This window comes from Vicugna pacos, chromosome 25 (genome assembly GCF_048564905.1).
Source record: "Vicugna pacos chromosome 25, VicPac4, whole genome shotgun sequence".
Classification (NCBI taxonomy): Eukaryota; Metazoa; Chordata; class Mammalia; order Artiodactyla; family Camelidae; genus Vicugna; species Vicugna pacos.
In genome coordinates this window covers 11,472,622-11,496,258 of record NC_133011.1, presented here as the reverse complement: position 1 = coordinate 11,496,258, position 23,637 = coordinate 11,472,622, and positions in this window count along the sequence as shown.

The following is a 23,637-nucleotide window of genomic DNA, read 5'->3' as shown; positions in this document are numbered from 1 at the left end:
AGGACATCTTCCACAGCACCCAGCTTAACCGTTGCCCTAGTCTGGCTTGCTGTTGAGTGCCCGTGGTAAGGGGCAGGGTGCCCGCATGGTGCCAGTTGTGGGACGGGCATCCTGAGCCATCTGTGCACCTGCTGCTACTTTTCTTGGAAACTTAGCCCCAGTAATCACAGTGCAGACCCGGAGGGCGCCTTGCCGTTCTGTAGCTTCTGTGTTGGGACCTGGGCCATCCAAACCTCTTGAGGTTCCCATGGTGGCAGCTCTTCAGAAGTGAGGATGGAGGAAGTTGGCTGCCTGTCCCAAAGCCCAGTCCCTGGTAATGACAGGGCCAGTGGAACTGTACCACCCAATAGCTGTGTTCTTCCTAGTCCTAGTTGGCACCTGACACTTTTCCTTAGAAATCTGGTAAATCAAACCATTTGAATGGAGTGTTACATTTGAGTTGAATGTTGATACAGGCTCTGATCTTGATGCCAAGGTTGCCCCCAAAGAAGTACATTTGTAGTATGTTACGGTAGTGTGGCATTAGTGTAGTGGCTTTAGCGCTTCTGTGTTGGTTGTTTCTTGCCTGATATATACATGCAGTTGAACTATATGAAATTGCCAATATTCAGCTCTCTTTAACAGTTGATTCTCCTTAGATAATTTTAGACTTAGAGAAAGTCGCAAAAATAGAGTTGCTGTATACACTTCATCCAACTTCCCCTCATGATGACCTCTTATATAGCCACAGAACGTTTATGAAAATGAAAAGAATTAACTTTGGTACAATATAATTAACTGAAAGTACAGAACTTACTTATTATTAGGCTTCACTGGTTTTTCTACTAATGTCTTTTTGCTATTACAGGACCTAATCTAGGGTCTCCTAGTGCAATTAGTTGTAGGTCTCCGTAATCTCTTCCGATCTATGGTTATCCCTCACTCTTCTCTTGTCTCTTTGGAACAACACTCATCAGTTCCTTCCGCCCCTCAATTTGGGTTTGTCTGATGTTTTTCATGATTAGATTGAGGTTTATACATGAACTGGGAAGATACCACAGAGTGATAATGTCCCCAGTGCATCATGTCAAGGAATACCTGATGTCATTCTGTATTATTACTGGAGATGTTAACCTTCATCACATGGCCAAGGCTGTGATATCTGCTGGAATTTTTCCACTGAAAACTGACTTATTTTGGGCTTCATAATTATTAACTACTTGGTGGGAGATACCTTAAGACTATGCAAATAACCTATTTCTGCTTAAACTTTGGCCCACTCATTTTAGTGTCTTTATGTGGGTCTTGCCTGAGGCAGTTATTACTGTTATGTACTAATGGTGATTTCCTGTTTCTTCCGTTGTTTATTAATTGGAATTTTCTATAAGAAAGAGTTGTTACTTCTCTCCCATTTATTTACTTTTATATTTATATATACATATATATATTTATTGAAGTATAGTTAGTTTACAATGTGTCCATTTCTGGTGTACAGCACAATGTTTCAGTCATACATGAACATACATATATTCGTTTGCCGATTCTTTTTCACCCTAAGTTATTACAAGGTATCAAATATAGTTCCCTGCACTATACAGCATGAACTTGTTGTTTATCTATTCTATATGTATATACATATCAGTTAGTGTCTGCAAATCTCTAACTCCCAGTTTGTCCCCTCCCACCTTCCTCCCCTACTGGTAGCCACAAGTTTGTTCTCTGTGTCTGAGATTCTGTTTCTGTTTTGCAAATAATTTTCATTTGTCTTTTTTTAGATTCCACATATAAGTGAAATCATATGGTATTTTTCTTTCTCTTTCTGGTTTATTTCTCTTAGAATGACAATCTTCAGGTCCATTCACATTGCTGCAAATGGCATTATTTTATTATTTTTTATGGCTGCATAGTATTCTATTGTATAAATATACCACAGCTTCTCCATCCAGTCATCTGTCGATGGACATTTAGGTTGCTTCCATGTCTTGGCTATTGGAAATAGTGCTGCTGTGAACATTGGGGTGCATGTATCTTTTTGAATTAGACTTCCCTCTGGATATATACCCAGGAGTGGGATTGCTGGATCATATGGTAAGTCTGTTTTTAGTGTTTTGATCAATCTGTATACTGTTTTCCATAATGGCTGCACCAAACTACATTCCCACCAGCAGTGCAGGAGGGTTCCCTTTTCTCCACACCGTCTCCAGCATTTATTGTTCATGAACTTTTTACAATGAGGTGATACCTCATTGTAGTTTTGATTTGCATTTCTCTGATAATTAGCAATATTGAGCATTTTTACATGTGCCTCTTGGCCATTTGTATGTCTTCTTTGGAGAATTTCTTGTTTAGGTCTTCTGCCCATTTTTGGATTGGGTTGTTTGCTTTTTCCTTATTAAGTTGTATGAGCTGTTTATATATTCTGGAAATTAAGCCCTTGTCAGTCTCATCTTTTGCAAATATTTTCCCCCATTCTGTCTCCCCCATTTATTTTTTGTTTATTTATTCAGTTATTTATGTCATTATGGACTCAGGTCATTTATGTCATTCTTTGGGTTATAATACAATACTATCCTTATTTTGTGATTCAATTGTTCCAACTTTGGCCCTTAATTAGCTCTTTCAATAGGCAACCGTTTTTGAGTGACAAAGATGGAAATTTCCTGCAGGTCAGCCTATCATTTCTCACTGGAACAAGAGCTGTTTGGTATTAGTAATTAGGCTTGCAAAAGTTTTCTCTACCCACATTGCTACTGCCCCCTCTAATCCACCCTCTCTCACTGGGACAACTTAACGGCCCCTACCTGGTCTCACTGCCTCTGGTCTTGTGTCCCCACCATCCAGTCTACCCACCACAGAGTCTTCTGAAAATTCAGATCTAACCATGTCCCTTCCCTGTTTCAAACACTTCCCAATGCTTCCAAGATGAAGTCTAGATTTCCTAACATGGTCTAGAATAGTACTGTCCAATAGAATTAGCAGGTGAGTCACAAAAGGTAATTTGAAATTTTCTAGTAGCCACATCAGAAAAGTGAAAAAAGAAAAAAAAATCATTGTAACTATTTTAATTTAATGCAATATATCCAAAATATTATCAGTTCAGCATATAATCAATATAAAATTGTTAATGAGATACATCACATCTTTTGTTGTACTAATCTATGAAATCCAGTACATATTATATGCTTACAGCACATATCAACTAGGACTCACCACATTTCAAGTGTGGTTGAAGGGTCCTGAGCAGACCTAGAAGACCTAACACAATTTGGTCTCTCCCAACCTCCCACCTCTCCCCACCCCTACCCCCACCGCCTTATTTTCTACATCGCATCTAAGCTCTGAGCTGTCACATATGCTGTTTTGTCTGCAGGGAATGTTTCCCTGCCTGCTTACCTTGACATTTCTGCTATCATAATGATCGCTACCCTTTACTGAAATTACTTAATGTCTGTCTTTTCCCCTTGACTGTAAAACTCCCCGAGGACAAGGATCCAGTGGCCCTTGCTCACTGCTGCATCGCCAGCATCTAGCACACTGCCTGACACACAGCAGAGGCTCACTAAATTCTAGCAAACTGCAAAGTGAACCAAGAGGAGGTCTGTGCGATTTTAGGGAGGGAAGACTACTAGGAAATTGTTAACCATGACATGCCGGAGACAGACCAAGGTGATGAAAAGACAGCCTTTTAAAATTCCCACCAATCTTTGCTGGTGCTTGAAGGACCATTCACTATGCCTTCCAAACTCTTAAGGAGTTTCATAGCATTTCGGTTCTCTTGATTGCATTTTAACCAGGCAGGGAAGAAATCTGATCAAGATGATCATGCACAAGCTCACCTCCATATGAGTCTTAATTCCTCAGCCCAGAATGACTGCGAAATACCACCTCAGCTCTCACCCCACCCTTTCTCTTTGAAGGATGTTCAGAATGGGGCAGAGACATAAATGAGGACTTTCCTCAAGGGCTCTGGGCAGCCAGAGAAGCCCCGTAACTAGGAGAAATTTTGGGAGATGACATCCAGGGACATTAAGGGAGGTCTTCCTTCTGGAGACATCCCACTGATTATTTTTTTCTTGGTGCTTCTGGCTTGTTCCAGTGGAGGAATAAAAGTAAATAAGACTACATAAATTAGGTCTGTTGTTTTAAGCTTCCCCTGCCAACTGGCATCCTAATCTTGACAGAGATTTAGAAATTCATGGCTTTCTGTTCAATTGATGCCAACAATCCTGGTTTGACCCTGATTGACCAGCTTGGCAGTGGGATGCTAAAAGGGGAGGAATACCCTGAAATATAAGAAAGTAACACCTAATGTTTCTTTGATTTCCTTGGAATGATTTAATTTTTAATTCTAAGCTTAGCCAGTGGTCAGTGGAGGCACTGCTTGGGATTGGAAATTTTTTTTATGAGATTCTAGGAAGAAAATGAGAACCTGAGAAATAACACGAAGTGAAGTGTAGGCTGGGCTAGAAGCAGTTTTCTATTTCTCTGATTAGATGATCTGAACCTTGAATATCAGTTTCCAAAAGGCACCCTTTTAGTTTGAACAGTCTAATCAAAAAGGTAAATACAAGCATTACATGTTTATTAGCCCCAGACAAGGTAAAACCAGTGTGGCCTTGGGAAAGGAAGCTTCTCCTGGGGTGATGGAACTCTGAACTGACTGTAATTATGAGCTAAACAATTTAACTGTTTCATGGCTTGGTCTCATTATCCATAAAATGGGAATTATAATGCTTATCTGACCTGCTTCCCAAGACAGAATTCGATTTGAAAATTGAAAAAAACAAGCAAACAAATGCTAAGTGGATGACTCCAATATCAGCGGTGGGGATTGCATTATCACACTCAGATCAGTCATTAAGATAGAAAAGGTCCCTAGGGGGAGGGTATAGCTCAACTGATAGAGTGCATACTTATCATGCATGAGGTCTTGGTTTCAATCCTCAGTACCTCCATCAAGTAAGTAAATAAATAAACCTAATTACTTTCATCAAAAAAAGAAAGAAAGAAAGAAAAGGCCCCTAGAGGTGGGGTCAGCAATTTAATGTCAGTTAGAAATTGTCCTAGTGTGATTCCTGTTAGGGACAAAGGTCAAATTCCAAACGTTCACAGAACTGTTCACAGTTCTGAAGACTAGTAGTCTGAGATCAATGTGTTGGCAGGTTGATTTCTTTTGAATTCTCTCTGCTTGGCTTGCAGATGGCCACCTTCTCCCCGTGTCTTCACACAGTTCTGGTCAATGGCTTGGAATGGAAATGACCTGTGTCACTTCTGATCCAGAGTATTTAACTGCTAGTGTTTGGCCCTCAGAGCACTGTTTTCCTCTACTGTGGGGACCAGCAATATTCCAGCTAGTCAACTTCTGCTCTGGAGTGAGTATGAGAAGGAGCATGAGTGAGAACTAAACCTTTGTAGTATTAAGGCATTGTGATTTGGGGGATTATTTGTTGTCACAGCATAACCTTGACTTATAAACGTATACTGACCGATACTATCACTTTTGTCTCCTGAGGCTGCTCTGCTCCAAATGAATTTATTCACCTCCCTCCAGGGACCACTTCTGCGTATCATATCAAGGGGAGGGCTTAAACGGACAAAAAGACGATGATACTTATCCTGCTATAACAATGGGTACATTATATTTGCATAATTAAGAGGGGTCAAGTCTCAGGTCCTGGATCCTGAACAAGGAGGCACTGTTGCAAGGTCCTTAGTGGTGTCTACATCATCTACCTGGACAGAGACGCAAGCTGCCTCAGCCCTCCTCCTTCCCACACCACCTTTGCCCTGGTTGTGCTGGTGGAGACAAAGCACACACAGGTTATGGGCCACTGTGATGACGCTGTCCTAAGTAGATGCTGTCCATGAGACCTTCTGGCCAAAATGCCTTAATTTTGAGATTCACAAGTGTTTAATGGGGATAATCTACTCTTTTCACTTGAAGCATCTCCTTTGTAGAGAGGAAAACTGAAGGATAAAATCCTCTGGGAGGCACTGAAGGAATCAGGGGAAGGTGAGCAGGTATCTCCCAGCATTTTGTCCTTAGCAGCTCTAAGGGGTAGGGGCTAGCTGCTGCTGCTTTACGCCGGGTTTTGATGGCAAGGATATTACAAACGCTCAATGGGTGAAATACTGATCTCCTTCCCTAAAGAAGGCAGTGTGGTTTGGTAGCTAAAAGCATGAGCTCTGGAGTGTTGACCTTCAATCCTAGTCCCGCTGTCTACTGGCTGTGTGACTTTAGGCAATTTAGGATTAAGTTCGAGGATGGAATACATAAAGCACGTCAAGAACACGACATTTACGTGTTTGTGAGAGTGATGGTGCTTGCATTTCAAATGCCCCAGCCACAAGGATCCCGTCTGCGTCTAAGACTGACTGATTTGGCCATTCTGCCTTAAGGGATCAAAAAGGGGTTTCTAATGAAGGATGTCATAGGCAGTTTTTGGAGGCACCTGTGCCGTTTAATCATAAAGACTCTAAGATTAGACAAGACGGCTCAGCCTCTGTCCCATACGATGAGCTAAACCTGGCTGGATTCCTCTCCCCAGGTCCACTGCTTGGGTGGAGGTGTCTGAATTTTTTTCTGAATCTGAATGTTTGGGGGATCATTTGGGTTTGTTTTCAGGTTTTTGTAGGCAGCTGTGAAGTAAAAATCCTTTTCAACAGGTGTTGGTGTGGCTGTGCTCAAATCACCATGAGTCTCTCGGCCAGTGTACAGGCCCCTTGGGTTGCCTGCCCAGTAGCCACCAGTCATAGCAGGAGAGACACGGCGTAAGAACTTGGCCTCAGCCCTGACTCTCTGTTCTGGTTTGGCTAGTTTAACACTGAATCTGCCCAGTGGCCATGTGTGGGATGGAGGTTAACAGGGGAGGGACTGCTACAGGTCACGTTGGTCCCAGGAGACCCAACCTGGCCCCAGGCTAAACTACCAGAGGGAGCCCAGGTCAGCTAGGAGATCAGAGTGAGCCTTAAGTTACCAATTCCTCTTTCCACTGGTTGGAAAATTTACAAACAAACTTGTGATTCTGGGTTCAAATTACAGAATCTTGGGCACATTGAAATTTCCCGAGCCACAGTTTTCTCACATGTAAAATGAGCATGGCACTAATACTGACCTCGAACAAACTGTTTTCAGGATGTTTGACACAGGAGGTGCTGGAGAAATGTTGGTTAGCCTTATTAACGCAACTCCCACCTCCCTCCGCATTGCAATAGCATCCTGTCAGTGCCTGTTGCTGCTCACGTTACTTTTTGTCTAGAAATATCTCTCTTTCCTTTCCCCTGAACATAGACAAATCCTGTTCCCTATTAATGTCCATTTCAGGGCAGGAAAGGGGAGGGATCCATCCCAGAACTACTTGGAATGAGTCTGTATCCGATTGCCAGGGCTGCTGTAACAACGTGCCATGGACTGGGGGGCTGAACAACAGAGATGTATTGTCTCACAGTTCTGGAGGCCAGATGGCTGAGATCAAGGTGTTGGCAGGATTGGTTCCTTCTGGGGGCCGTGAAGGAGAATCAGTGTCCGGCCTCTCCCCCAGCTTCTGGTGGTTTGCTGGCCATCTTTGGCCTTCCTTGGGTTGTAGAAGCATCTCCCATCTCTGCCTTCAGCATCACATGGCTCTCCGTGTGTGTGTGTGTGTGTGTGTGTGTGTGTGTGTCCAGATTTCCCCCTTTTATAAGTACAGTGGTCCTATGGGATTAGGGCCTACCGTAATGACCTCATCTTAACTAATTACATCTTCAACAACCCTGTTTTCAAACTAGGTCACAATCACAGGTACTAGGGGTTAGGACACATGAATTTGGGTTGTGGAGGGAGGGTGGCAATTCAACTCATAACAGGGTCCAATTTCTAAACCTAGGGTTTCTCCTCAGGAGTCCCAGTGCCAGCCTCTGGGCACCAGGGACCCCACCTACTTTCCTCTTCAGCACCTCTCCCACCCCTCTTTCCCTGCTCATTCTGGTCTGACCCCTGCCTGGGACTCCAGGTCTCCACCTCCCTCCCTCTTTACTGTTCCCCCGACAGACTCACAGGGCAGGCTTACCATGCAATTGACGAGGGAGCGGCAGATGGGAGCCCACATGGGGCAAGTCCTGAGTCCATGGAGCAGCTGGGGATCCATGGAAGGCTGCTGCTGGATCCCTGCCTTCCTGATGTCCAGGCTCTCTTCCCTCCAGGGAGGAGGTAACATATAAGGGGCAAGGGTATTGGCCACCCTGAAAAACCACACTTTCTTGAACCTTGATATACTTTTCGAAGAGTGAGTCCAGGGTCTTAAAGCCAAATGTCTACAGGAAGACTTGGGCAGATCCTATAAAACAACCAAGCCTCGTGTGCAGGAAATGAGCAGAGATGGCCGAGGTGCTAATATTGCTGTGTGGGAAGGCAATTTTGCAGAATAATCTAATTTTTCAAAGCTGGAAATCTAGCTTAAAATTTCTTTTTATTTTTGTAAAATATACATAACACAACATTTTACCATTTAACCATTTTAAGGTTACAATTTGGTGGCATCAAGTACATTCACAATGTTATATAATATCATCACTATCCATGGAAATGTAGGTTTTCATGTCAAATGTCCTGATTTTTCACTTCCTGCTTCTAATTCATGTAAAAATAAAGCCTAACTTTGGCTGGTGGCTCGTTTGGAACTTCTTGGCCTATTGAGTAAGTAATGATGTGCTCTTTTGTCCTGGGATGGTGAAGGTTGTGGGAATGCTGGGAAAGGCAGGCCGCAGACTGGAGTTCTGAGGCCCAGGGCCAATGGGCCAAGGATCATGGGGCAGAGCCTGTGTGAGGCGGGGTGGTCCTTCGGAGGAGCTGGAACCCTCCAGAAGCAGCTGCTGGTTCCCTGGCCAACGCTGGGCTGGGGCATCACATAGACGGGTCGTCCATTTTCATCTAACCTAAGTTCCGGGGTTTCTTGTACAGATAGATGAAGGAAACCTCTCACAGGATCCACCAGGCTTTTCCCCACCTCGGCAAGTAGGAGCTTGATGGGTTTGATCTAGTTTTATCCAGCGAGAGCGCCTTGCATTCTGAGTGTTCTGGAGCCGTTTGGCAGTTACAGGTGTGATCTATTATTACAGATTGTCACGACCCGTGCTCCCGGCTCCACCCCTGTTCCCGCTCGCAAGGTGGTGCCCGGCAGCCATTTGAGTCCTCGTCCTCTGTGTTTATTTCCAGGGACGGGGCCCATAAAAATCCCCTTTTTCTTTTGACCTGCCTGGAGGAAAGGCCTTGAAGACCCTTCCCCCAGGGAATGAGGCTGCCCCAGGAGCAGAAGTCATGGTGCGGACGCAGCTAAAAGACAGTCCAAAGGCAGCGGAGAGGCTCCCTCCCAGAGGGTCTCAGCGGATGGAGGGAATCTGGCAGAGCCACTGAGGCAGACCCAAGGTAGGAACCAGGCCTACAAGGCCTGCGGGGAAGGCGGCAGAGGTCGGGAAAGGTTAATGGAAGCTCAGGCAGGAGCAAGGTGCAGAGCCTGAGCCTCGGCAGGGGTAGGGAGTTGGAATTTGAGCAGCTCTGGGCTTCTGTCTGGTGGCTCTGACCCCTCCTCTCGTCGGACCATGGGCAGGTTGGATGCCACCTGTTCTTGTCTTAAGATGCTCACCTGGAGCCCTGTCCTTTCCATTAAGCTCTCTCTGGTGTCTCTACCCTTCCGGCCAGTCTCTCTCTTTCCTGATGATCCATTGTCCTAAGTTTCTCAGCCCCTGGCTAAATCCTGTCCTGACCTGTTGTCACATAACCCGTTGCCACCTTCTCTGGGCAGGGACAGTGTCTGACACCATTTGCGTCTCACTCCCTGGGCAGAGCTTTGGGCTGGACCCATAGGGATGGACTCAAACCCACCAAGCTACCCAGGTCTCTCCCTCGACTTCTGCGCCTGAGCGGTGGGATTTACCACTGGCACAAGTGACCCTGCAGGACTTCTCTGGACCATAGCCTTCCAAGAACATTCTCAGGAGGACAGAGACAAGAGAAGTAAGGGAAGGAAGCCAAAGAGACAGAAAAAAATAAAACAAAACAAAACAACCCTGGATTCTGGGGAAACCTCACTGGCCTGATATCTCCACCACATAGGCTGATAGGTAGAGCCCCCTGCTGACTGTGCCCCAGGGCATCCTTGCCCACAGGCATCTAACTGCTGGAGCTCAAATTGAGGATGACGTGGCCTTATCTGTGTGGTTGAGTTAGCCTTTTCCCAAAACCAAACAGGGCACTTCCAATCCTTACCTGTGACCTCTTTGGGCTGCAGGACGCTGGGTCTAGCCTGCTGTCTGGGGGGCCCGTTGGAAACTAGCCATCCACATAATGTCCTTGCTTTTAGGGTGGTGGGGGAGGAACTGAGGGGGGGTTATGTGTGTGTAATAGAGAGACTGAAATAGGATACACGATGAATGATGCATTAATACTGAATTTTGCTTTCATTCAGCTACACAAATGTTTATATTGTGGTCTTATTCTGTGTAGGCGCCGCTCCCAGAGTTCATGCTCTAAAATGCAGATCTTAAAAACCACTAGTGAGAGTCACTCCACTATCCACAGGGTGGGGTCCAAACTTCTCATGGTGTCCTGGGCATTTCACAATCCGACTTAAGCCTCTGGTTCCAGCATCACCCACTACCACTGCTCCCATGCTCTACAGACACCCGGGGCAGAATGTCCCACACGGTACATTCCTGCCACCAAGGAGCTCAGTGCTGGAGTGAACAGAGGCCTGGTCGCATCCCCACAGATCAGGTCCGCCCAGCCAGGCTCCCTAGAGAGAGCCACGTACGCTGCACCTGTGACGAGATGGAGGCAGATGGAGATGGAGCCCTGGGCAGAGGAGCCCGGCCCACGGCTTCAGCACTCCAGTTCTGTGTGCACCCCTCTTCATGCTTCCTCTGCTGCCTCTCAAAAAAAGCCCTTTCTCCCGGCCCTCCTGGCCAGCCTGCGCTGCTTTCCCCACCCTGACCCCCCGCAGGCCTGGGGTCTCCCCTTGGAGAGGAGGCCGCCTCCCAGCCACACATTGTGTGTTTCCACCCAGGAAGGGCAGAAGTGGGGAACTTGCCCTGGGCTCACCGTCCTTCCTGCTCCGGGCCCCGCTGGCACAGCTGGTAGGGTTTGGGTGTGGGGGGAGAGATGGCGCTACTGAGGGTACCACAAGGTGCTGGCTGAGTGCAGGCTGGGCCCCTGGGCCCCAGTTTTGTTTTGCTTTGTTTTTTGATGGAGAGGGGCTGATTCTCAGCTTCCCCATTCTGACAACAGGACTTCTCGGTGTATTCGTGGATGGCATCTCAGTGACAGGCTAGGATTATAAACACCACAAGACTGCTGTGCAAACCAGAATGTCAGTGTATTGCTTTATGGGGGTGGAAGTTCGTTAAGATAACTCTGGCTAGCTGCTGTGACAGATAAATACAGAAAGCAGAAGTTGACTGCAGTTAACGTGGCTTCTGCCCCACAGGTGTTTCTGCTCCTTCTGAGCAGTGATTCAGAATCCAGGCTCATTCCATTTTGTGGCTCGCTTGGTCTCAGCAAGATCACCCCAGTGATTGTTTCCACAACAGCCAGCCTGGTGGGAAGTGGGGGCGTGGAGAGCAGGGAAGCATGTGCCTGGGAGGAGCCTGCCCTCGGGCTGCTGCCGTAGCAAACAGCCACACCTGGGTGGCTTAAAAGACCACAAAGTCTTCTCTCACAGTCCCGGAGACCTGAAGTCCAAAATCAAGGTGTTGGTAGAGTTGATTTCTCCTGGAGGCTCTGAGGGAAAATCTTTTCCATGTTGCTCTCCTAGCTTTGGGTGGCTTCTGCTAATCCTTAGTATTCCTTGACAGGCACGTGCATTGCCTCAGTCTCTGCCTGTGTTCACACGCCCTTCTCCCCTGGGTGTCTGTCTGTCTTTTCCTTTACTGTCTTATAAGGATACATGTCGTTGGATTTAGGGCCCATTCTCATCTGCGAGGATCTCATCTTAAGATCCTTACCTTAATTATATCTGTAAAGACTTTTCTTCCCAATAAGGCCACTGTGACATAAGAAATATATACATTTGGTCTCTGCCTCCAGTTCCTGACACAGGGCTTCTGAATCCCTAGGAGTTTCCTAGGTGACAGGAGCATCATTTGTTGTAATGGGGTGACACTTGGTGGGCTCCTGGATGGCTTCAGGATGGGGCTGGTCACTGAAAAGACCAAGCCATGATTAGAAGCTTGGAGTTTTCAGCCTCACCCCCAATTCCTCTAGGGAGGGGAATGGACTGGAGATGAGTTAATAATGGATCCTGCCCACATGGTGAAGCCTCCATAAAAATCCCTGAACCATGGGGCTTAGAGAGCTTCAGGGTTGGTGAGCACGTCCATGTGCTGGGAGGGCGGTGCACCTCCTCCTGCACTGGGGACCCTTCCAGACCCCAGAGTATGTACTTCTTCATCTGGCTGTTCATCTGTAGCCTTTGTTATATCCTTTATGGTTAACCAGTAAATATATGTAAATTCTGTGAGCACTTCTAAAAAATTCTCAAACTTCAGGAGAGGGTCATGTTAACTATCAATGAATAGCTGATCAGTGAGAAGTGGAGGTGACAACCTGGGACTTGTGACTGGCATCTGACGTAGGGGACAGTCTTGTGGTTCTGAGCCCCTAACCTGTGGAGTTTGTGCTAACTCCAGGTAGTTAGTGTCAGAATTGAGTTAACTTAGAGGACAGTTTGCGTCCACCAAGAACTGGAGAATTGGTTGATGTGGGAACCACCCCCCACCCACCCATTTGGTGTCAAAAGTATTCTGTGGGCATAGAAAAAGATTTCCTTTTAATTACATTTTGAGGTTCTGGGCAGACATGAAGCTAGGGAGGAGGGGACGCTGCATTCCACTACAGGGACACACCTGGATACAGTGCACCTCTTGTGCCCACTTTCTGTAGGACAGGAATTTGTCACATGACATAATTACAGGGGATATTGGAACATGCCACCTAATTGTGTCCAGGATGACCAGGAAACTGGTTTCTGCCACATGAGGGAGGGTCCCTGTCCAGGACCCGGAAGCTCAGGCCTCCAAGGGGAGGAATGACTCCCCCGCGGGCAGAAGCAGGCGTATACTGACAACCTCCCTTATCTAGTCCAGCTGATCTGCTATCGGACATTTTCTCTCAAGTTTCAAAGTCTGTTCCAGGAGCTTGTACGTTCCAAGGTAGCCGGTTTTACCACTTGTCCTTTGGGTGAGAACCTGTAACACTTGGGTCCATGGTGAACCCTCCTCACCCTTCCTAGGCCATCTCTCCCTCCTCTCGTTCATACCTCATGTCAGGGGAAAGCACTTATTCATCACTGCAGTTGCTTCCTTCCATGGGCAACATCTCCTTGGACAGTAAGCTCTTGGTAACCTCCCTTTAGCACCTTACCCCTGGAAGGAGTCAAGACCTGTGAGGTCAGTGATTTGAGGAGGTAGAACCCACACCCTTTCTCTCAGCTCTTCCTTGGGTGCTAGTTTCCATAAGTTACACAAGTTACATTCTGCTTCTCATGCTGAGTGGGCAAGCCTGCCTGATTTGGGGTGCAGAATGAGGAGGCCCATTTACCTGCAGATATAAGCCAGACTTCTCAATATCATCTTAATAAAGGTGCTATTTTTGACCCCAAATACTTTGCTCCTCTGTCATATTTCTCATTTGGTTTAGCACTCAGGCTGGGACGAGAGGTACTGTCGGTTGAGACTTGAGAAATCCCCAACACCTCTGCTATAGTCTTTTTAACTTCATACTGTACTTAAGTTGAATACACACTTATTTTTAAGGGCCTTGCACAGTGCCTGACAGTGTTGGCATTTGTTGAATGAATAAACGAAAACTGGGAAAATGATATATATTACAAAGAAATATCACCTCTTGGAAAAAAAAAAAAAGAGAATTGCAAAAACAAGACTTAAAAATTCCTGGTTTTCTGGAGCATAATTTGGCAGCATGTTTTAAGAGCCTGGGAAATGTTCATAGTTTTAATTCAGAAATTCCCCTTCTAGGAATTTAACCTATGGAAATGGATAGTCGTGTGCAGAGTTGTGTCCAAGAATGTCAGCCACACTGTTTAAAATGGCAAGTGTTGGAGCTACCTAAATTTTTTTTTTCTGTTTTGTAAATAAGCTCATTTGTATCATAGATTCTACATATAAGTTCATATGATATATGTCTTTCTCTGTCTGACTTAGTATGATAATCTCTAGGTTCACCCATATTGATGCAAATGGCATTATTTCATTCTTTTTTTTACACTTTTGAAAAAACTGTATTTTTTTTTGGTGGGGAGGAGAGGTAATTACATTTATTTATTTATTTTTAGAGGAGGTACTGGGGATTGAAACCAGGACCCCGTGCATGCTGAGCATGTGCTCTAGCACTCAAGCTATATCCTTCCCTCTCATTCTTCTTTGTGACTGTGTAATATTCCATTGTATATATGTACATCACATCTTTATCCATTCATCTATTGACAGACGGATATGGTTGCTTCCATATTTTGGCTATTGTTAACAGTGCTGCTATGTACATTGGGGTGCATGTATCTTTTTGAATTAGAGTTTTCTCTGGATATATGCCCAGGAATGGAAATCACTGGATCATATGGTAACTCTGTTTTCAGTTTTTTAAGGAACCTCCATGCTATTTTCCATAGTGGCTGCACCAGTTTACATTCCCACTACAGTATAGGAGGATCTCTTCTCCACACCCTCTCCAGCATTTATTATTTCTAATGATGACCATTCTGACCAGTGTGAAGTGATACCTCACTGTAGCTTTGATTTGCATTTCTCTGATAATTAGTGATACTGAGCATCTTTTCATGTGCCTATCGTCTTCTTTGGAGGAATGTCTATTTAGGTCTTCTGCCTATTTTCTGATTGGGTTTTTTTAATTGTTGTTATTGACTTGTATGTCGAATGAGCTGTTTGAATATTTTTGAAATTAAGCCCTTGTAAGTCGCATCATTTGCAAGTATTTTCTCCCAGTCCATAAATGGTCTTTTTGTTTTGATTATGGTTTCCTTTGCTGTGCAAAAGCTTATATGTTTAATTAGGTCCTATTTGTTTATTTTTGCTTTTATTTCTATTGCACTGAGAGACTGACCTAAGAAAACAGTGCTATGATTTGTTAGAGAATGTTTTGCCTATGTTCTCTTCTAGGAGGTTTATAGTGTCTTGTCTTAAGTCTTTAAGCCATTTTGAGTTTATTTTTGTGTATGGTGTGAGGGAATGTTCTAATTTCATTGATTCACATGCTGTTATCCAGCTTTCCCAACACCATTTGCTGAAGAGACTGTCTTTTCTTTGTTGTATATTCTTGCCTCTTTTATCAAAGATTAACTGACCATAAGTGTGTGGGTTTATTTCTGGGCTCTCTATTCTGTTCCATTGATCCATATGTCTGTTTTTGTGCCCATATACACTGTTTTGATTTCTGTAACTTTGTACTAGTGTCTGAAGTCTGGGAGGGTTATGCCTCCAGCTTTAATCTTTTCCCTCAAGATTATTTTGCCAATTCTGGGTCTTTTATAGTTCCATATAAATTTTATGATTATTTGTTCTAGTTCTGTGAAAAATATCATGGGTAATTTGATAGGGATCATATTAAATCTGTAGATTGCTTTGGGTAGTACAACCATTTTAATAATACTAGTTCTTCCAATCCAAGAACATGGGATATCTTTCCATTTCTTTGAATCATCTTCAATTTCCTTTATCAGTGTTTTATAGTTCTCACCATAGAAGTCTGTCACTTCCTTGGTCAGGTTTATTCCTAAGTATTTTTTAGTGAAATTTTATAAAGGATATTTCATTATCACTGTAAAGAAATGCAACAGAATTCTGTATGTTCATCTTGCATCCCGCTACCTTGCTGAATTCATTTGTTAGTTCTAGTACTTTTTGTGTGAAATCTTAAGGGCTTTCTATATATAATACCATGTCCTCTGCATATAATGACAATTTTACCTCTTCCTTTCCAATTTGGATGCCTTTTATTTCTTTTTTCTTGTCTGATTGCTGTGGCTAGGATTGCCAATACTATGTTGAATAGAAGTGGTGAGAGTGGGCATCCTTTTATTGTTCTAGATTTTAGTAGGACGGCTTTCAGCTTTTCACTGTTGGGTATTATGTTGGCTGTGGGTTTGTCATAAATAGCTTTTATTCTGTTGAGGTATGTTCCCTCTATACCCACTTTGGCAAAAATGTACACATATTTTTATAATGAGAAAACAACTTATGCAAAGAATTTCAAGAAACCAGAAGTTAGCAAAACTCAAGTTTCTATATTAAGCAAAACATCCTAGTAACCAGCTCTTCAGGAGCCCACTAGCACTTCCCTGGAAGGAAAAAACTGACAGCAGCCGTTATCAAAACCTCAACACCTCAAATCTGCAAGAGCTTAGGAGACACAATCGGAGCTGAATCAGGTTTTCCTTCATTTTTCATAGCAATCATCTTGTCAATTTCACTTAGAGGAGGACCTCTTGTAGGAGCAGGCTTGTGGGGCTGTGCGGGCTTCGGGGCACCATCCTGCACCTTTCCCACCTCTAGGTGCACTGAATGCAGGGAGCACGGTAAATATATGTAAATACACGTGGGCCTTGGCAAGGCCAGTTGGGGCCAGAAGTTTAGCTGTGGGAATAGGTTATATCCAAGGGGGATGCAGGTGGAAATACACTGACTGCTCCAACATGAGCCCCAAGACATTCTTCAACTAGGGGGCCCTTGGTGTGTGAGAGAAAAGGTCAAGTTTTCAGGAGTCTGAAAGACAGGAGGGGAAAATGTGCCAACGAAAGGTGTTTTCAAAAAACAGCTAAAAGCAAAAATGGGGCAAAATTCAAAACTAGCCTAAGAATGTACAGCCAAAGGTTACTGGCATTGAAGAGAAGGAAGAAAGAAACCAACACTTGCTTGTTGTGTGCTGCCAAGCTGTCTGAGAGTGGGCTAAGGGTTTCAGGGTGTGTTGATCTCCTTTTAGTGGGTTCATCACTCTGAAGGGACCCCTAGGGCAGCTCAGGCCAAGGGCTTGAGGGTTTCAGGTACAATTTTCCTTTCAAAGGGCTTCCAGATTCTTGCCAATGAAATCATTCTTTTTTTTCTTTGTCAAAACACATAAACCAGTGAGGTCTCCAGGAGCACGTTAAAATGCCTACTACTGTCTAGTTCAATGGGAGGTGTGCATTAAAATGCAGATTCCTAGGTGCACTGAACCCATTAAATGCTGTGGGGAGGATCTGGGATCTGCTTTGTAACTAGGCTTCTGGCTGCGTGTTAAACATAATCATGTTAAGAATCGCATGGCCAGCTGCCTCTCCCATGTCTGCGGAGCACAGGCTCAGACCTCGGTCCTGGCCTGGCTCCACCACTCAGCAGGTCTTCACCCTTGAGCACTGGCGCCACCTCTTTGTACTGTCAGATGGGGTAATAGTGCCTCTGCACTTCCCAGAAGACGAAATGAGATCATAGACATCACAGAAATGAAAGGCTGTTGAAAGTTAACTGCTCCCTATAGACCTGAGGCACTGTGACCCCACTGGATAACTTCATTGGCCTGGAAGGTTCAGAACTCAGTGTTCTGGGAGGCCAGACCAGGTGGCTGCTGTACTGCTGTGCTGTATCACAAACTAGAGCCAACCCAGGAAGGGCGAGCCTCACTCCTGGGAAGGCTGGATGGCGGCTCCGTGTGGTTTAATGAAGGTTAAACCACCAAGAGTTCCTGTGGCCTCCCTTGGGACTGACCCCAGCACCACCCTCCTGGCACAGGGAGGTGTGGCTGTCTGCAAGTTTGAGGCTGGTTCCTGTTCGTCAAATTCTAATCCTGAGAGGCCACCTTGGTTGGTCTGACAGTCTGTTGGAGAGAGAAGCATCTGACTGCAGGGTGGCCTTGCTGGGCTCTGGGCCAGGGCTGGGGCTGCTTAGATGTGGCTGAGCCACAGGGCAGGGCAAAGGGGGCAGATGAGAGACGCCAGGCTTCAAGCCAGAGTCCAGGAGGCCTTACTCCAGCCTCGGCAGGCCCAAGCCCTCCAGGACTGCCTTCCTCTGCGAGCTGACGCCTAGCCCAAATGAAGTAGCCCCTGGTTTCCATTCATCTATCCACTAAATAACAGCCGATTACTTGTGCCAGGCTCCAGAAAGACCACAGTGGACAGCACACCATTACTGTCTCCAAATTGCTTACAGTCTAGTGGTTCTTACTCTTGTGCTTGGATCTAATTCCCTGGAGAGCTTGTCAAAAAGGCCAGTTCTGAACCCCAGACCCGAGATTCTGATTCCGCAGGGCTGGGAGGGGGGGTGGAACATCTCTGGTGATTGTGCTAGAGGAAGGGTCTTCCCACCGGGCTTGGAGAAACCCTGCTCTGGCCTGAACCCTTTGGGGAAGAACCAGGCAAGACGGGGTCTTTGGGAATGTCGCTGGCTTCAGGGTGGCCACCCAGAGAGTCAGCTCTGAGGGGGAAGGAGAGGGTGCCCCTGGTGAACAAAGCAGATTGTTGGGATTTGGGGAAGCACTTTCTCTTGGTCAGGTCCCCTGCATTCCGCCAGCTGGGCTCTTTTGCCAACCAGCCCCCTTCTTCCTTGGGTTTGCAGATTTTCAGCATCAGGGGAGAGGTTTTGCCCAGAGAATAGCTCACTCAGGCTGGATTCCACATACTTTGTAATTGCCTGCAGCTGGCTTGGCTGGTGCCTTTTGGGTTATTTTCTGGACACCTTGGCCCCTGATTATTTTCCATCCTGCTTTTCTAGCAAAAGACACCAGTACCTAGTGAGTCTGGGTAACTTTATGTTTCTCACTCATCCTAAAATTTTAAATAATATCTCTTTTCAGAATCAAAAAACAATTGTAATTAATGCCACCCATCCTCAAACCCATTTTAATGCCGAATCTGGATTAGGAAGCCTGTTAAATGCATACAATGAAATCAGGACTTTATTCCCTGCTCCTCCCACCCCACTCCTCCCCGACACAAATTTTAAAATTCTGTATCAAAACTACCAGAACATTGTTTTTTTAATTTTTAGGTTTTTTTTTTTTTGTGGGGTGGGGGAGTTAGGTTTATTTATTTACTTCATGGAGGTATTGGGGATTGAACCCAGAACTTCGTGCATGCCAAGCACACACTGTACCACTGAGCTACACCCTCCTCCACTACCAGAATATTTTTTAAAAGGAAAATAATCAGGCTTGAGAAAAATTTTAGTCTAGAGGAAAATAGATTAGGGTCTTGAGTCTTGTGTCCAGAAAACATTTGGATAAGATTTTTGCTGTGTCTGGAGCAAGGGTCTCCAAGGATCTCAATTCTAATTATTTTTAAGAGTTATTCTAGTTTTTATTTTAAAATAGGCAGTCTGTGAAGAGGTTCTAGGAAAGAAAAGAATAACACAATGAAAAGTGAAGCTTCCATGTTCTAAAATGGCTCAGACAGTTGGTTGTGTCCTTGGAGAAACAGCCATTGCTAACTGCAATGGTTTGGAAAGGACAGAAAACACACCAGAGAGATTCTGTACCTGGGCTCCCTTCAGGCTCTGCTGATTCCTAGGTGGCCTCTTGGAAGCTTCCTGATTTCTGAAAAGCTCAGTTTCCTGACTGGTAAAATGGGGATATGAGGACCAGCTTGTAAGTTCATGCACGAACTTAAATGAGGTAATTTGCATAAAGAGTTTAAATCAAGTGCCTGACACAGATGCCTACCGTCATCATCATCACTGCCACAGTCATCTTTCTATACCAGGGTCCACCAGTTTGCTAAAATATGACTACTTTAAGGAATATGATTTTTTTCTTACACTTAAAAATGTAGAAACCCTTACAGTTCTGTCACTGAGCCAAGCTTCGGGGGGATTTTTCCCCAACAAATACTTATTGAATAGATAGTATAACGCCAGGTCTAAACTAAGCAGTTTACATGCCATTTCTCTTTTGATTCTCTCAGCATCCCCTACACAGTTAAGTTCTCTTATTGTTACTGTTTAATGTAGATGAGGAAACAGAGTCAGAGGGTGAGTGACTTGTCAAGGTCACACAGCTATTATGTAGCAAAACTAGCTCTTTAATTCAGGGCCATGCTTATCATTCTGCTTAAGCAAATACTCCCCCACTCTGAACTCTGGTCTCTTCATCTATAGAGAAAAATATAGTCTAGCTGTTAAGAGCAAGTAATGAATGACCAATAAATTATTCAAAAAATGAAATTATCTATTTTATCTTGAAGATACAGAATTATTATGAGATTTAAATGAGAACACACATTTCTATAAAGCACCTAGCATATTACAGCCATTTAGGAAATGTCAAAAGTCCTCTTATTTATATCTGAGTACAGCACTCCCACCATCAATCACCCCACGACCCCCACAAAGGGCTAGTATGGGGCCAGCAGAGTAAGTGCTCAGTATTTACTCCTTAATGGGATGAACTGGAGCTTCTTGATGGGCCTTGTAACTGAAAAGGTGTCCCTTGATGTTGGTGGCCTGGCCTGGCACACAACACGCCTTGGAATGGCAGGGCCCGGGCACTGCGGGTCCCCTCTACTCTATGGCTCTATGGGAGATTGCAGGAGAAAACAGAAGTGCTCAAATCCTTGAAGGCTTGAGCAGAGGGTGAAGGAGGTGGACGGTTAAAGGGAACATAGGAGAAAACCAAGGAGAAATAGAAGAGGAGGGAAACGCATGGGATGAGGAACAGGGCGCCCACTTTCTGCCAAGTATTGATGGGCCCCTGGTGATGCCGAGGAAGCCTCTGCGCCCTTGGGACCCTGTCCACTGAAGTCTTGCCTCAGTCTCTTCCCCTTGCCTGGTGACCGGCTAGAACTAGGTGTAGCCTGTCTGCAGAATGAATGAGGACACACACTGGGCTGCTGTAACAGGAGCCTGGAGTTGATTTTTCTCACAGGACAGTTCAGGCCAACACTTGAGGGTTGGTGGGATGGCTTGACCATATCTGGGGCCTGGGCTCCCTGCATCTTACTGTTTGGCCTCCCCTAGGGCTGCTTTCTCTGCACAGTGATGGCTCAGCTCCAAGCCACAGCCCACTGGAAGGGGAGAGGTGCAGGGCACAGGGGCGCCTGCCTCCTAAGGACATGATCTGAAAGTCACGCGTGTGATGCCCTCCACAGCCTGCTGACCACAGAGCTTTTGCAAATTAGCTGGGGGCTGTATTCATTTGCTAGGGCTGCCGTAGCAAAGTGCCACAGACAAGGGGGCTTAAACAGTGGAAATGTATTTTCTTCCACTTCTGGAGGCTGAAAGTCCGAGACCAAGGTGTCGGCAAGTTTGGTTTCTCCCGAGACCTCTGCCCTTGGCTTGCCTGTGTCTTCACGTGGTCTTTGTGTGCATCCCTGGAAATTCTCTGTCTCCAAATTTCCTCTTCTTATGAGAACAACCGATGGCTTCATTTTAAGTTAATCACGTCTTTCAAGGTTTTATCTCCAGGAGCAGTCACATTCTGAGGTAGTGGGAGTTAGGGCTCAACACAGGAATGGGGGGGGCACATAATTCAGCCCATAACAGGGCCAGATGTCCAGCCAACCTCTAGAAGAGAGCACGCACGGAGGAACAACCAGCAGTCTCTACCACAGCCCTCACTGTTCTCCAGCCTCCAGCCGCTCCCTTCCAAACCTCACGGCGATTGTCTAAACCACAGCTCTAACACGCTGGCCCCTTCTTTGCCAATAAGCCCTAGGCTTTTCTGCCTCCACATGTTTGCTTAGGCAGTATCTGCCCAGGGTGTCTCCTTCCCACATCCTAGCCCTGCAAGACCCCCACCTCCTCCCACAGGTCCTTCAGAGTCCTAAGTGCCAAGTCCTTGATAACATCGTTTGAAATCCTCCCCCAATAAAATGTCAGTTTACTCTCAATCATGCATTTAGCCCACAAACACCTGCTGATCACCCACTGTGTGCAGGCGGGGCTGAGTGAGATGCTGGGTGCCCAAGGGAGACCAGCACCTCTGCCCTGGTCACGATCTGGCCACTCCTCTGCTTTCCTCACTGTTCTTTTTCAATTCCACTCAGATTCTAAAGGAAAAACACTCCTGTGTGTCTCCTGTGCTCCTAACAGTCCTGGAGAACACTGCTTCACTTCTGACACCAGCTGTCCAGATTTTCCACACTTCAAGCAATCCTGTGACACCTGCTGAGTGTCCCACAATTTAGCTCAATTCTGGCACTCAACCTGGAGACAGCGTCAGATCCCACAGGTTAAGGGCTTAGTCCCCACAAGACTGCCCCGCCCCTCACTTCAGAGGACAAGTCCAGATGGTCACCTGTGCTTCTGATTGACTGGCTGTAAGTCTGAGGTTCCCACGACCCTCTTCTCAGGTTTGCTCAATTTGCTAGAACAGCTCACAGAACTCAGAAAAAATTTACATACTAGATCACTGGTTATGAAAGGACATAACTGAAGAACAGCCAGATGGAAGAGTTGTATAGGGCCAGGGATGTAGGAAGGGGATTGGAGCTTCTGTGCTCTCCAAGTGGCCCCTCTCCGCCACCGTCACGTGTTCACCAACCCAGAAACTCTCCAAACCTCGCCCTTTTGGATGGGTTTTTATGGAAGCTTCATTACATAGGCACGATTGATTAAATCATTGGCCACTGGTGATTGATTCAACCTCTAGCTCCTCCCTTCTCCCCAGAGGTGGCGCGTAGGGGGTGGGGCTGAAAGTTCCATCCCTCTAACCGAGGTTGGTTCCCTTGGCAACCAGCCCCCATCCATGGCTACCTAGGGGCTTTCCAAAAGTCATCTCATTAACATAAGGTGTGGTTGAAAGGGGTTTGTTATGAATAACAAGACATCAATATCTGGCAACAAAAGATGCCCCTTTAGCTCATATCACGTAGAAAATTACAAAGGTTTTAGGAGACAGTGCCAGGGCAGGAGGCCAAATAAACATTTCTTAGTATAAACCAGCGTATCACAGGCGACCACGCCGCACTTTGCTGTGTTGGGCCCCCGTTTGTACACTGGCTTTATCTCCTTCCAAGAGCGAAGAGGAGGATCTCAGGATGAGCATATACTACAGGCCGTCTGGGTCAACAGTACATAATTTAAAAAGTAAACTTGGTCCACCTCTGGCTATATACCCGAATGAATGGGAAGCAGGACTCGCTCGAGCAGGTATTTGTACTCGTGTTCATAGCGGCGTTATTCACAGTAGCCAGAAGATGGAAACAACCCAAATATCTGTGGACGGGTGAATGGAAAAATAAAAACTGATATTCCATATAAGAGGCTCCATTACTCAGCCTTAAAAAGGGAGGAAGCTCTGACACATGCTCCAACATGGATAAACCCCGAAAGCATTGTGCTTAGTGAAGTGTGCTAGTCTCAGGAGGATGAATACTGTACAACTCCATTACAGGAGGTCCTGAGAGGCGCCGATTCATAGAGACAGGAGGTGGAACAGAGGTTTCCAGGGGCTGTGAGGGGGGCAGGGAGTTACCGTCTAATGGGAGCAGTTTCAGTTTGGGAAAATGAAAAAGTTCTGGAAATGGCTGCACGACCATGTGAATATACTTAATGCCACTGAATTGTACTCAAAAGTAGTTAAAATGGTAAATTTCGTTACGTATATTCCCCCCCCCCAAACAAGTAAACCCAGTGACTTGGGCAATAGCTTGAAAGGCGCCCCTCTCCTGCGGTCAGCCCAAGCCAGCT